This window comes from Zea mays, chromosome 10 (genome assembly GCF_902167145.1).
Source record: "Zea mays cultivar B73 chromosome 10, Zm-B73-REFERENCE-NAM-5.0, whole genome shotgun sequence".
NCBI classification, from domain to species: domain Eukaryota; kingdom Viridiplantae; phylum Streptophyta; class Magnoliopsida; order Poales; family Poaceae; genus Zea; species Zea mays.
In genome coordinates this window covers 86,023,420-86,036,048 of record NC_050105.1, presented here as the reverse complement: position 1 = coordinate 86,036,048, position 12,629 = coordinate 86,023,420, and positions in this window count along the sequence as shown.

Sequence of the window (12,629 nt, the reverse complement as noted above, 5' to 3'; positions counted from 1 at the left end):
AACTGTTGGCCCGCCATCTCTCTGAGAAAACGGGTATTATCCGTGCTTGCATTTACCAAGGCGGCAATCGCCTCGGCCAGTGTGGGAGGAACAGGAGGTGGATTTGGGGTAGACTTCCTCCCACTGGAAGTTCCAGCTGCATCCTGTGATCGGGTCTTGGACGGCATCTGTGACAACAACATTTGGAAACAATATGATATGCCAAAGGAAAAACCATCCATTTTACATTACCAAAAAGAGTAATGTACAGACTCGGATTTTTACAACAGGATACATTACCTATTATACAAATACACTACCTATTATACAATAGTACAACCTGTTATACAATACACTACTTCTACTTCTACTACACCACTATTCCTGCTTCCCATTGCTTTTGGCAGCCTCGTCGTCGGGTGTGGGAGACCATTTGTCGACCAGCCTCATGGAAGGAGGGGGCTGAAAAAGGTCTAACTCACCACCAAGCGCGTGTCCCGCAACATGCGAGGGTCCGGCTTCCGACTCAACAGGATTCGTAGGCTCACTGGGATGCAGTTGCGAATATAATACATGAACTTCTTCATGTAAGGTATTGCAATATGTCTGCAGTTCATCAACGGCCAAGTTGAGCTCGGCTACTCGAGCTTGAGCTTTTTGCTCCTTGTCCCATGCAAGCGAACGGGATTGGACAACCCAGTCGAGTGCCAAATCCCGGTCCGCGAGCTGATCTCGCAGATGGCGGACATCTCTTCTCAACTCATTTATGCGGTCGCCATCTACGACCCAGATAGCCGTCCTGTGGCGGAGTTCCGCTTGGAGCCGACTTACTTCAGCTTCGAGATCCCCTATAGGATCATTGCTTCCGCTACTACTATTATCATGCCTTGGGGCCAGCTGGTGACTCGGCACACCAATCGGTCCAGTATGTTTGCGCGCTGTTCTCCTTGTGCGCGGCGGCATTTTCTAAGGGGGAAAATTTGATTAGTATAGTTCTTAGTATGATGCATGTATAATTACAGAATCAACCTTAGTTGATTCACACCTTCTATATGTTGCACTCTTACTACCTGGTCTTTAAGATAGACTCTTCAGAATACTTAGGTAAGAAGGGAGAGAGTTTCTAGATAAGTCTTTTTAGAAAATCCTTTTGAAGATGCCTCATAATATCTGTAAAGAAGGGCTTCGCTCCGATACCAGCTGTGACGGAACCTCCCAAGTAATTAGGCCCACCTACAGTTGTCCTTGTCCAACAGACATCAGACAACCCTGTAGATGTTTCTGAATCACTTGACAAGCTCGGTATCTTCTTTCTTACCTTTCCAGGAACGTTTCACCCGTCTTGCAGACATTACAGAACATCGGAGATATAGAAATGCAGAAGCGATTACATAAACTTACATTTATTTAGAAAGTAAGATCAAGTTACTTATTATAGACCAGAGTTATCCTAGGAGTGCAGAGTAATATTATTACAATACCAAGGGAGGTAAAAACTCCTCCCGAGAAGTTCTTTCATAAAAGTTCTATATGGAGGACCAAGTCCTCCCGCGACTTCACTCTTGTTTTTCTTCCTTGGGAACCACCTTGGAGCAAAAGCAACAAAAATTTGTCGCTTCCTCACCTAAAAACAACGGAGGGATAAACCCTGAGTATGGAATTACTCAGCAAGTCTTACCCGACTAAAGAAAAGACTCTCAAGGGTATGCTGGTTAAGGGAGTCAAGGTAAGGCTTTTCAATAATCAAAGACTCTGTTTTGCAGAAATGCTTACTAAAGTGGATCCTTACAAATCTAGTTTTATTTGTCAAGTTACGTAAAATTACCTGCAACTAGAGTTCTTTCTATCCTAGTTCAATCACTTGACCTGCACTAGCCAATTTCTTAACAAACCCTTCATCTTTAGTGGATTGCTACGTATAAGTCAGTGACCAAGTCTTCATAACAACGAAGGTATGGCAATCCGAATCGATTTTACTCAGCTGAGGATCTCCAATCACACGACATATGTAGCACTTAACCCTTGCATATGTCAACCCGCCACCGGGGTTCTTAAGACCAGATCAGGTTCACGCAAACCGAGAGCACAAATACACCACCGTCCATCCTCTTGCCACGGAGGGTACACGCTACTCCCGCCACCGCTCCACGCCCATTTCGTGTTATCTTATTCTGGCCTTAGTCTGCCCGAGGCAAGGCTTACCCATGACGAGGCATGTGACCAGTTAAAGGGTCCTCGGTCAGCAGGCCTACATCGACACGGTCCTTAATCGACTCAGACGGAGACACTACACCGAGACTCCTTTCTCGTGCAAGTCACCCGCCCGGTCTCAGCTTAATTATTTCAAACCCAAAGTTTGGTACCTGGTAGAGGTACATCTTTTCCGATGTTGAACCCATCATGGCCATGATGGATCCACCATCAAGTTTTATTTTTGAAAACAACCCTCCCACTTTGCCAAACATCTTTTGTAAAACAAATCCTTTTTGTTTTTCTAGAGCAATACTAAGCATAGTAAAACCTTTTTGTAAAAACAGGATTTCAAGGAAGGTAATCAAGTTCAAGGAAGGTAATGCAAGAATTGTTTAAGCATTCAACTCCTATCACCTAATGCAGCAAGCAAGTGAGAAAGATTTTAAAAACATCAAGGGAGGTGGCAAATGCACCGGGGCTTGCCTTCGTTAGTAGGTGAGTCAGGCTCGGACCCGCAGATATCGAAGTAGAAACAATTGCCGGCCTGAGAATCCGAAGGTGGTGGTGTCTTCTCTTCGGTCACTTCAATCTCTTCTTCGTTTTCTAAATATAACCATATAGGTATATATAAGAATGAATGCCATGTAATGCTCATGAGAGTGCAAAGATAATAAAGATTTATTATCTAAGTCTTGAATACAACTTTCCTTCACGGAACTCCGAGAACTTAGGGTTTCCGGAGTCAGTAAAGGAGTTCAAAGGGCAGGGGGGTTTTAGGTTCTAAGTATCAAACAAGGTCCAAATCAACCCAAATTCTACCCAAGGCTTCTAAATAATGTGTAGAGCTTATATAAAAAGTTTGAGCAATTTTGGGATTATTATCTATTTTCTAAAAATCCAGAACTACTACTTTAAACTACTTTAAATGCCTTAAAATTCCTTATTTAACCTACAATTCATACAACTATTTTTATTAAATTCTATGGAAAATAAGAAGCCTAGGAAAATTGGTTTCACAATTTTAGGATTTTTCTACAATTTTTAACAAATTTCCAAAGCTCTACTGAAAAAGAAAAAGGAAAAGGTTGAACAGGACTGGGCCAGTTCTAACCCAGTCGGCCCAACCCAGAGGGAAAGCGCGCCCGCGCCCGCGCGCGTGCTGGCGGCTTTGCAAAAACACCCTCGGGGTTTTAGCTAACTAGAGACAGGTTCTTCCACGGTTTCAATGAGTCGCTGACAAATCGCAGAGAAGTCCTCCAACTTCTATCTATTCTCGGTTTGAAGTCCCCGACGGCGTTCACGCACAGCCAAGCTCCGGCGAGCACCTGCACCGGCCGAATGGGGCAACGGCTAGGGTTCCCGAGCGGCGGACATCAAATCGGACCTATCCCGAGCATTTCCCCTAACCTAATTTCATCTATGGCCAAATGGCTTGCTCTGGCCACGGTGACCGAGAGCATGGCGGACGGATGAAGGTGTTCCCGGCGATCTACGAGGTTCTAACTTAATTAAACGGGTCAGTGATCATCCAGAGCAAGTAAGAACGTCGAAACAAGCACGCAGAGGACAAGTGTGGACCTGATTTGGGCAGGCCATGGAGAGCTGGAGTTCACGGTGTTCTTTAACTGATTTGGGGGAAGTTTAAAATTCGTGCTTACTGGTGATTGACTGGGAGCAATACTAGTTGGGGTGGTGCGTGATGATGTGGTGAAGCTAGCCGCGGGCTCATTTTATAGGTTCAGCGAGCGGTGACCGTGAATTTGGACGCTGACGCGTGGCGGCCGGAAGTGAAGAAGAACACGGGTGCGGTGAATACGTGTTCAGTGTCGTGGCAGTAACTTCGGTGGTCGACGGGAAGCTAGAGGGAGTCACGGCGATGCGGTGGCGAGGTTGGGACACGCGGCACAAGGTCGGACGACGGCGGTTCACCGGCGAGCTTATCTTCTCTAGCCGTAAAGCGGAACGGCTACGACGGTGAGTCACCGGAGTGGCGTCCAGCGCACGACTTTTACCTCGCGATGCCATTCATCAACACCAGGCACGAATCCAATCGCCGGTGACACGAATCACGCAGAGGGAGTCGTCGGCAGTGAGGATTCCCTGCTGGCGGTCTAATCCATATGGAGCACTATACCATGGCGACTAACTCATTCAGACAGCTTGACAGCCATAGTTTAGGGCCAGTTTTCTTCCAAATTGCTGTGGCAACACAACCCAAACTCTGCAGCAAAGTTATAGAGCTACTAACCAGCTACAAGTTTGTCATAGATGCCATGGGCAGATTCATGCTGGATCATAGTTGAATCCTTGCTCAATGTCTCAGTGATGGCACTGTTTGTCTAAAATTTCAGACCCAGTGACCTGACAGTCCAACTTTGAGGGTGATTATCTCCAAATTTTTCACAACAACTCGGCTTACACCCTTAAGCAAAGTTGTTCTTCTATGATTAGGCTACAATTTTGATGTGGTGACCTAGGGCAAAAACCCTAGAATTTAGAAGTTGCAAGGCTCCAAAGTTGAGCCTATAACCTGAAATTCAGACTTAGTATAGAACTCAATTGAGGTCTATCTTGCAATTAAGTCCAAAACTTAGGGTTTGGCTTGTAAATTCACATATGAGTGACCCAAATGACTTAAGATACTTATTTAACTTGGTTTTTGCACTTTAGTCCAAAAGTGGACTAATTTTTGCACATAGGTCCCTAGGGTTTGATTTTAGGGTTTTCCAGGGTTCCAATTAGAGTTTTTGGTATCTCAGGGGTATAAATGTGATTCAAGTTTGTTCCTGGGAATATTTTATGACTATTCCCCTAAGGTTTTTAGGTTTTCTCAATTTGGGTTATGTTTTACCCCTTTAATCCCCTATTTAGGGTTAAGCTTCCTACCCAGGGTTCTATTTGCAAAGTGCTATAACAATACAACTTGTTTGAAATTTTTACCTAGTGAATGCACTCTAGGTGTGTCAAACATATGCAATGCCAATGTTTATGATGCCATGCTCAAGTTTTAGTTACAGTAACACCAGGGGTGTTACATCCTTCCCCCCATAAAAGAATCTCGTCCCGAGATTAAAAGTCCTAGGGTAAGTAATGGAAAAGGAAACGCGACATACTTTTATTTCCTTATTTCTGGTACAAGGCAGGAGTGGCTTGGGAATTTACTCCTTTATTACAACAGCTATACATGCTTTACAATTTACAAGAGGCTAAAAAGCCTGGGAAATTCTTATCTAAAAAGTCTTGAGTTTCCCATGTAGCCTCATCTTCGGAATGTTGGTTCCACTGTATCTTGTAGAACTTGAGAGTTTTTCTTCGGGTAATCCTGTCCTTTTGGTCCAAGACTCGAATAGGGTGCTCGGAATATGTCAAGTCTGGTTCAAGGACAACATCTGTCACTTCAACGGTTCGATCAGGAACCCGAAGACATTTCTTCAATTGTGACACGTGGAACACATTATGCACAGCAGACAAAGTTTCGGGTAGTTGGAGTCGGTATGCCACTGGTCCACATTGCTCAAGTATAGGGAATGGACCAATGTACCTGGGTGCAAGCTTTCCTTTAATCCCGAAACACGATACTCCCTTCATTGGTGAAACCTTCAGGTAGACATAGTCCCCTTCAAGAAAATATAAGGACATTCGCCGTTTGTCTGCATAACTCTTTTGACGAGCTTGAGCTTTCTTCAGATTATGAATTATCCTTTGAACTCTTTCTTCAGTCTCTTTCACCATATCAGGCCTAAAGAAGTACCTTTCACCAGGTTCAGACCAATTTAGCGGAGTACGACATCGTCGTCCATATAAAGCTTCAAAGGGTGCCATCTTGATACTTTCTTGATAGTTATTATTATATGAAAATTCCGCTAACGGCAAACATTCATCCCATTTTTGTGGAAATTCCAGAACACATGCCCGCAGCATATCTTCTAGTATCTGATTTACCCTCTCAGTCTACCCACTGGTTTGAGGATGGTAGGCCGAACTATGGAGCAACTTAGTACCCAAGGATTTGTGAAGTGCTTCCCAAAACTTGGCTACAAATTGAGGTCCACGATCCGACACTATGGTCTTCGGAACACCATGCAGACTAAGAATACGAGCAATATACAATTGGGCATAGACAGTAACCGGGTGATCTGTCTTGACCGGTAGAAAGTGAGCAATTTTCGTAAGCCGATCAATTATAACCCAGATAGAATCATACCCTTTTGTAGTCCTGGGTAATCCCACAATGAAGTCGATACTAATATCTTCCCATTTCCATGTAGGGATCGGCAAAGATTGTAATGGACCAGCAGTCTTCATGTGTATGGCCTTGACACGTCTGCAAGTGTCACACTTAGCCACATAGCGTGCAATCTCAATTTTCATCTTCGTCCACCAGTAGTGCTGCTTTAGATCATGATACATCTTAGTGCTTCCCGGATGAATAGAATAGCGACTAAGATGTGCTTCATCTAAGATTTGCTGGCGGAGTTCTTCATTCTTCGGCACCACTATGCGGTTATTGAACCATATCACACCTTGATCGTCTTCTTTGAAACATTTGGCTGTTCCAGCCCTTATCTTCTCACGTATGTACTTCATACCCTCATCATCTTTTTGTGCGTCAATAATTCTTTGTAAGATGATTGACTCTAGCTTCAAATGATTTGAAGTCCCATGTTGAATCATTCCCAGGTTCAATTTCTCCATCTCCTGGCATAATGTAATGTTAGAAGTCCTCACTGTTAGACAATGGCACGAAACCTTGCGACTGAGCGCATCTGCCACTACATTTGCTTTTCCTGGGTGATAATGGATTTCTAATTCATAATCCTTGATTAGCTCGAGCCATCGTCTCTGTCTCATATTCAATTCTGACTGGGTGAAGATGTATTTCAAGCTTTTATGGTCTGTATAAATATGACAGACATTACCCAGCAAATAATGACGCCAGATCTTTAGGGCATGAACCACCGTAGCTAACTCCAGATCATGAGTGGAATAATGTTCCTCATGTCGGCGCAACTGCCTTGAAGCATATGCAATTACTCGGCCTTCTTGCATTAACACACAGCCGAGTCCACTGCCTCATGCATCACAATATACATCAAAGGGCTTGGTGATGTCCGGTTGAGCCAATTCTGGAGCAGTGGTTAATAATGTCTTCAATTGTTCAAAAGCTTCATCACACTTCAAAGACCAATTGAATTTAATATCATTCTTCAATAAACTTGTGATTGGCTTCACAAGCTTAGAAAAATCTGGTATGAATCGGCGGTAATATCCAGCCAGTGCAAGGAAACTTCGGACCTGATGAACAGTGGTCGGGGGTTTCCACTCCAAAATGTCCTTGACACGAATCCAGTCGCCGGTGACACGAATCACGGCGGAGGGAGTCGTCGGCGGTGAGGATTCCCTGCTTGCGGTCTAATCCATATGGAGCACTGTACCATGGCGACTAACTCATTCAGACAGCCTGACAGTCATAGTTTAGGGCCAGTTTTCTTCCAAATTGCTGTGGCAACACAACCCAAACTCTGCAGCAAAGTTATAGAGCTACTAACCAGCTACAAGTTTGTCATAGATGCCATGGGCTGATTCATGCTGGATCATAGTTGAATCCTTGCTCAATGTCTCAGTGATGGCACTGTTTGTCTAAAATTTGAGACCTAGTGACCTGACAGACCAACTTTGAGGGTGATTATCTCCAAATTTTTCACAACAACTCGGCTTACACCCTTAAGCAAAGTTGTTCTTCTATGATTAGGCTACAATTTTGATGTGGTGACCTAGGGCAAACACCCTAGAATTTAAAAGTTGCAAGGCTCCAAAGTTGAGCCTATAACCTGAAATTCAGACTTAGTACAACTCAATTGAGGTCTATCTTGCAATTAAGTCCAAAACTTAGGGTTTGGCTTGTAAATTCACATATGAGTGACCCAAATGACTTAAGATACTTATTTAACTTGGTTTTTGCACTTTAGTCCAAAAGTGGACTAATTTTTGCACATAGGTCCCTAGGGTTTGATTTTAGGGTTTTCTAGGGTTCCAATTAGAGTTTTTGGTATCTCAGGGGTATAAATGTGATTCAAGTTTGTTCCTGGGAATATTTTATGACTATTCCCCTAAGGTTTTTAGGTTTTCTCAATTTGGGTTATGTTTTACCCCTTTAATCCCCTATTTAGGGTTAAGCTTCCTACCTAGGGTTCTATTTGCAAAGTGCTATAACAATACAACTTGTTTGAAATTTTTACCTAGTGAATGCACTCTAGGTGTGTCAAACATATGCAATGCCAATGTTTATGATGCCATGCTCAAGTTTTAGTTACAGTAACACCAGGGGTGTTACACAAGTGGCGGTGCAGCTTCTCGCACGTAGTAACCGGCGCGCCGGTTACATGACGTGTGGGCCTGGGCCTCCATGATGGATGCATCGGAGTCGAAAGGGTGCGCCCCTTGGTACGGTTGCATGCCGCCTGCATGGCGGTCTGCCCTTTCACCCGCTGGTCTGGGCGAAAGTGGGGGAGTGCTTGTAACCGCTGGGCAGTCGTGCGCTCCGCGCGCGGCGGTTTGGCTCCTTCTATCCTGGGACAGCTTGCATGACGTGTGGGACCCAGCCCCCGTGTCGTAGGGGAAGGATCTTGGAGTGTGTTGGTGAAGACTCAGTCCGCGACGGCTGAGGACGCAAGTGGGGAGAGTCGCCTTTAAAAAGGGGTGCCCCCCTTGGATGGCAACCATGTCGTCGTACTCCCTTTATGCATCGCGTCCCTCCACCTTCCGAGCCCCTGGATGGGGAGCGCCCGCGGTTCTTCCGTCTTTTTGTCGTTGGAGGAACGCAACTTCGCGGAAGTTGGTACCTTTCAGCCATCGCTCGGCTTCAAGGATTTTCATCAGGCAGCCCGGCTGCATCCCCTCGCCGGTGGTCACCCAAGACGGTGACCACCAGTTTGATGGTGGGGAGAAGCGAGCCAGGTTGCGGCCTCCGCCCCTCCCTCAGCTTCAAGGATGTTCATCATCAGTGCTGGGGAGGGGAGTGCGCCGAGTTGGGGCCTATCTCCGCACGGGCAGCGGCCCGCTCCTTCCCTCAGTGATCGGGGGGAAGGGCGTTCGCCGTTCGTGGCGCTGGCAGCTGCCGCGTGTCTGGCTCTCCGGCCTAAGCGGCTTCGGCGCTGCTTCCGGTGCCGCCTCTCACCGAGGCAGCCGGAAAAGGTTTCTCCGCCGACGAGATAGCCGGAGCCACCCGCGGACTGACCTCCGACTCCACGGCCTTGGTAGCTTGTCCTCGCCCCTCGAGTGGGGTCATGGGCGAGGGCCTTGTCGCAGCAGCGTCTACCCTGAGGTCATCGCTGCTGCTGTTTGGCCGCCTGGGGCGGAGGTCGTTGTCGTTGCTGCCGGAACGGGCGTCGGCGAGCCACCTGGGGTTTTGTCGCCCCACAGGCCCTCCAATGTGGGGGGTTGTTCGTACCTGCGGGGGCGGAACCGGAGTTCCGTTTGTAATGGCACCTTGAGTGTCGGTGTCTATTCATTGTGGCTGTCGTGGCCTGAACATGTATGTATTTTGGCGTGAAGCCGTGTTTTTTCCTCATTTCGAGCACTAGGACTCGCCTGTCGGCTAGCTGAACCGCTTAACCAAGTGTGAGTTGCCTCATGCGAAGGTGACGAGTGAGGTATCCGTATCCCGGAGGCGTAGGAGTCCCTCAGCTCGGTCGGCCTTGCCACCCGAGGCTTCTCTTACTTAGTTAAAGAAACCCTCGGCCGCTCTACGATGAGCCGGAGCCGGAGGCAGCGGTGCCAGCACGGACAGAGGCAGAGATGGCTCAAAAAGAAGCTTCGTCGGTCGGAGCCTGGTCGGGCTCCACTGGCGGGACCGACACCGGAGTCGGGTTGCCGAGGCCACGAGCCGGGCTAATGTCCTCAGGGGACAGCTGGCTGAGGCTACGGAGCAGCCGGTCGAGCCGTCTGCTCGGGCCGGGTTCCCAGAGGAGACCCCTGCGACGATGGTCCAGGCGTGGTGCCGACAGGTTCCTTCGAGGTGGAGATCCTTCGACCGTGTTGCCATCCGAGGCCGGGTCGGATTCCGCCGAAGGTGGAGTCGACGCCGAGGGTGCTGCTGCTCCCTCACTGATGTCTGATCCTGCAGGAACATTTTATCTTGTAGTGTGTGTATGTTTTTTGCGGCCGCCGAGGCCCAAACATATCATCGTCGTGTTGTAAAGCTGCATTTCTTTTCCCCTTGTTTCGAGTATCTGGACTTATTTGTCGGTAACAGAATTGTTTGTCCGAGCGAGAGTTACTTTTCGCGGAAGGTGATGAGTGAGGTATCCGTATCCCGGAGGCGTAGGAGTCCCTCGGCTCGGTCGGCCTTGCCGCTTACGTGTACTCTTACTCGTCCGTAGGATTCTGCTATCGATATAGTCGAGAAGGCACGAAAAATCGTTTCGGCAGAAAAGTTTTCGAGCATTAAGACTTGTTCGGTCAGCGGAATCGCTTATCCGAGCGTGAGTTACTTATCGCAGAAGGTGATGAGTGAGGTATCCGTATCCCAGAGGCGTAGGAGTCCCTCGGCTCGGTCGGCCTTGGCTGCTTAGATGTACTCCATCGTTTTTAGGATCCCACTTTCGAAGTAGTCGAAAAGCACGAAAGACGTTCTGGCAGAAAGACCTTTTCCGAGGAAAATTTTGACGCAGAAGGGGTGCCCCCTTCTAGCCCCCGAGGGAGGGTCAGGCTTTGCCGAGGCAAGGCTAACCCTTCCTTGATGGTTAGACTTTGTATGTAAGCGAGGTATATGAACGACTTGAAAACATCTTAAGGGTAAAAGCGACGTAGCTGTCGGATGTTCCAAGCGTTGCTGTAGACCTCGCCTTGACTGTTGGCCAGCTTGTATGTTCCGGGCTTCAAAATCTTGGCGATGATGAATGGCCCTTCCCAGGGAGGCGTGAGCTTGTGGCGCCCTCGGGCGTCTTGTCGTAGCCGAAGCACCAAGTCGCCCACCTAGAGGTCTCAGGACTGAACCCCTCGGGCGTGGTAGCGTCGCAGGGACTGCTGATACCGCGCCGAGTGTAGTAAGGCCATGTCCCGAGCCTCTTCCAGCTGGTCCAGTGAGTCTTCTCGGTTGGTTCGATTGCTTTGGTCGTCGTACGCCCTCGTCCTCGGGGAACCGTATTCTAAGTCTGTGGGCAAGATGGCCTCGGCCCCATAGACTAGAAAGAATGGCGTGAAGCCCGTGGCTCGGCTCGGCATCGTCCTCAGACTCCAGACCACCGAGGGGAGTTGCTTCATCCATCGCCTGCCGAACTTGTTGAGGTCGTTGTAGATCCGTGGCTTGAGCCCTTGCAGAATCATGCCGTTGGCACGCTTTACTTGCCCATTCGTCATGGGGTGAGCTACGGCGGCCTAGACCACCCGGATGTGGTGATCCTCGTAGAAGTCCAGGAACTTTCTGCCGGTGAACTGGGTGCCATTGTCGGTGATGATGGAGTTCGGGACCCCAAAGCGATGGATGATGTTGGTGAAGAACGCCACCGCCTGCTCGGACCTGATGCTGTTTAGGGGTCGGACCTCGATCCACTTGGAGAATTTGTCGATGGCGACCAGCAGGTGCGTGTAGCCCCCGGGTGCCTTCTGCAAGGGACCGACGAGGTCCAGACCCCACACAGCAAACGACCAGGTGATGGGTATTGTCTATAGAGCCTGAGCGGGCAGCTGGGTCTGCTTCGTGTAGAATTGACACCCTTGGCAGGTGCGTACAATCCTAGTGGCATCGGCCACCGTGGTTGGCCAGTAAAAACCCTGTCGGAAAGCATTCCCAACGAGGGCTCGAGGTGCTGCATGGTGACCGCAAGCCCCCGAGTGTATTTCTTGTAATAACTCCTGACCTTCGGCGATGGATATGCATCGCTGGAGGATGCCTGAGGGGCTGCGGTGGTAGAGCTCCTTCCCGTCCCCCAGCAAGACGAACGACTTGGCACGCCGCGCCAGTCGCCGAGCTTCGGCTCGGTCGAGGGGCAGCTCTCCTCGGTGGAGATATTGCAGGTACGGGGTCTGCCAGTCTCGATTAGGCGGGACCCCATTCCGCTCTTCCTCGACGCGCAGTGCCTCACCCTCGGGGGCCGAGGGTGCCTCGGGCTGAGCAGAGGGCGCCTCGGGCTGAGCCGAGGAGGCCTCGGGCAGGGCCGAGATCTTCTTGGGCTCAGGCGTGTCGTCGGTCTTGACTGAGGGTTGATGTAGGTCTCGGGAGAAGACGTCCGGGGGAACTGTTGTCCGCCCCGAGGTTATCTTAGCCAGCTCGTCCGCAGACTCGTTGTATCGTCTGGCGATGTGGTTGAGCTCGAGCCCGTAGAACTTGTCCTCCAGGCGCCGAACCTCATCGCAGTAGGCTTCCATCTTCGGGTCGCGGCAATGGGAGTTCTTCATGACTTGGTCGATGACAAGCTGCGAGTCGCCACGAGCATCGAGGCGTCGGACCCCTAGCT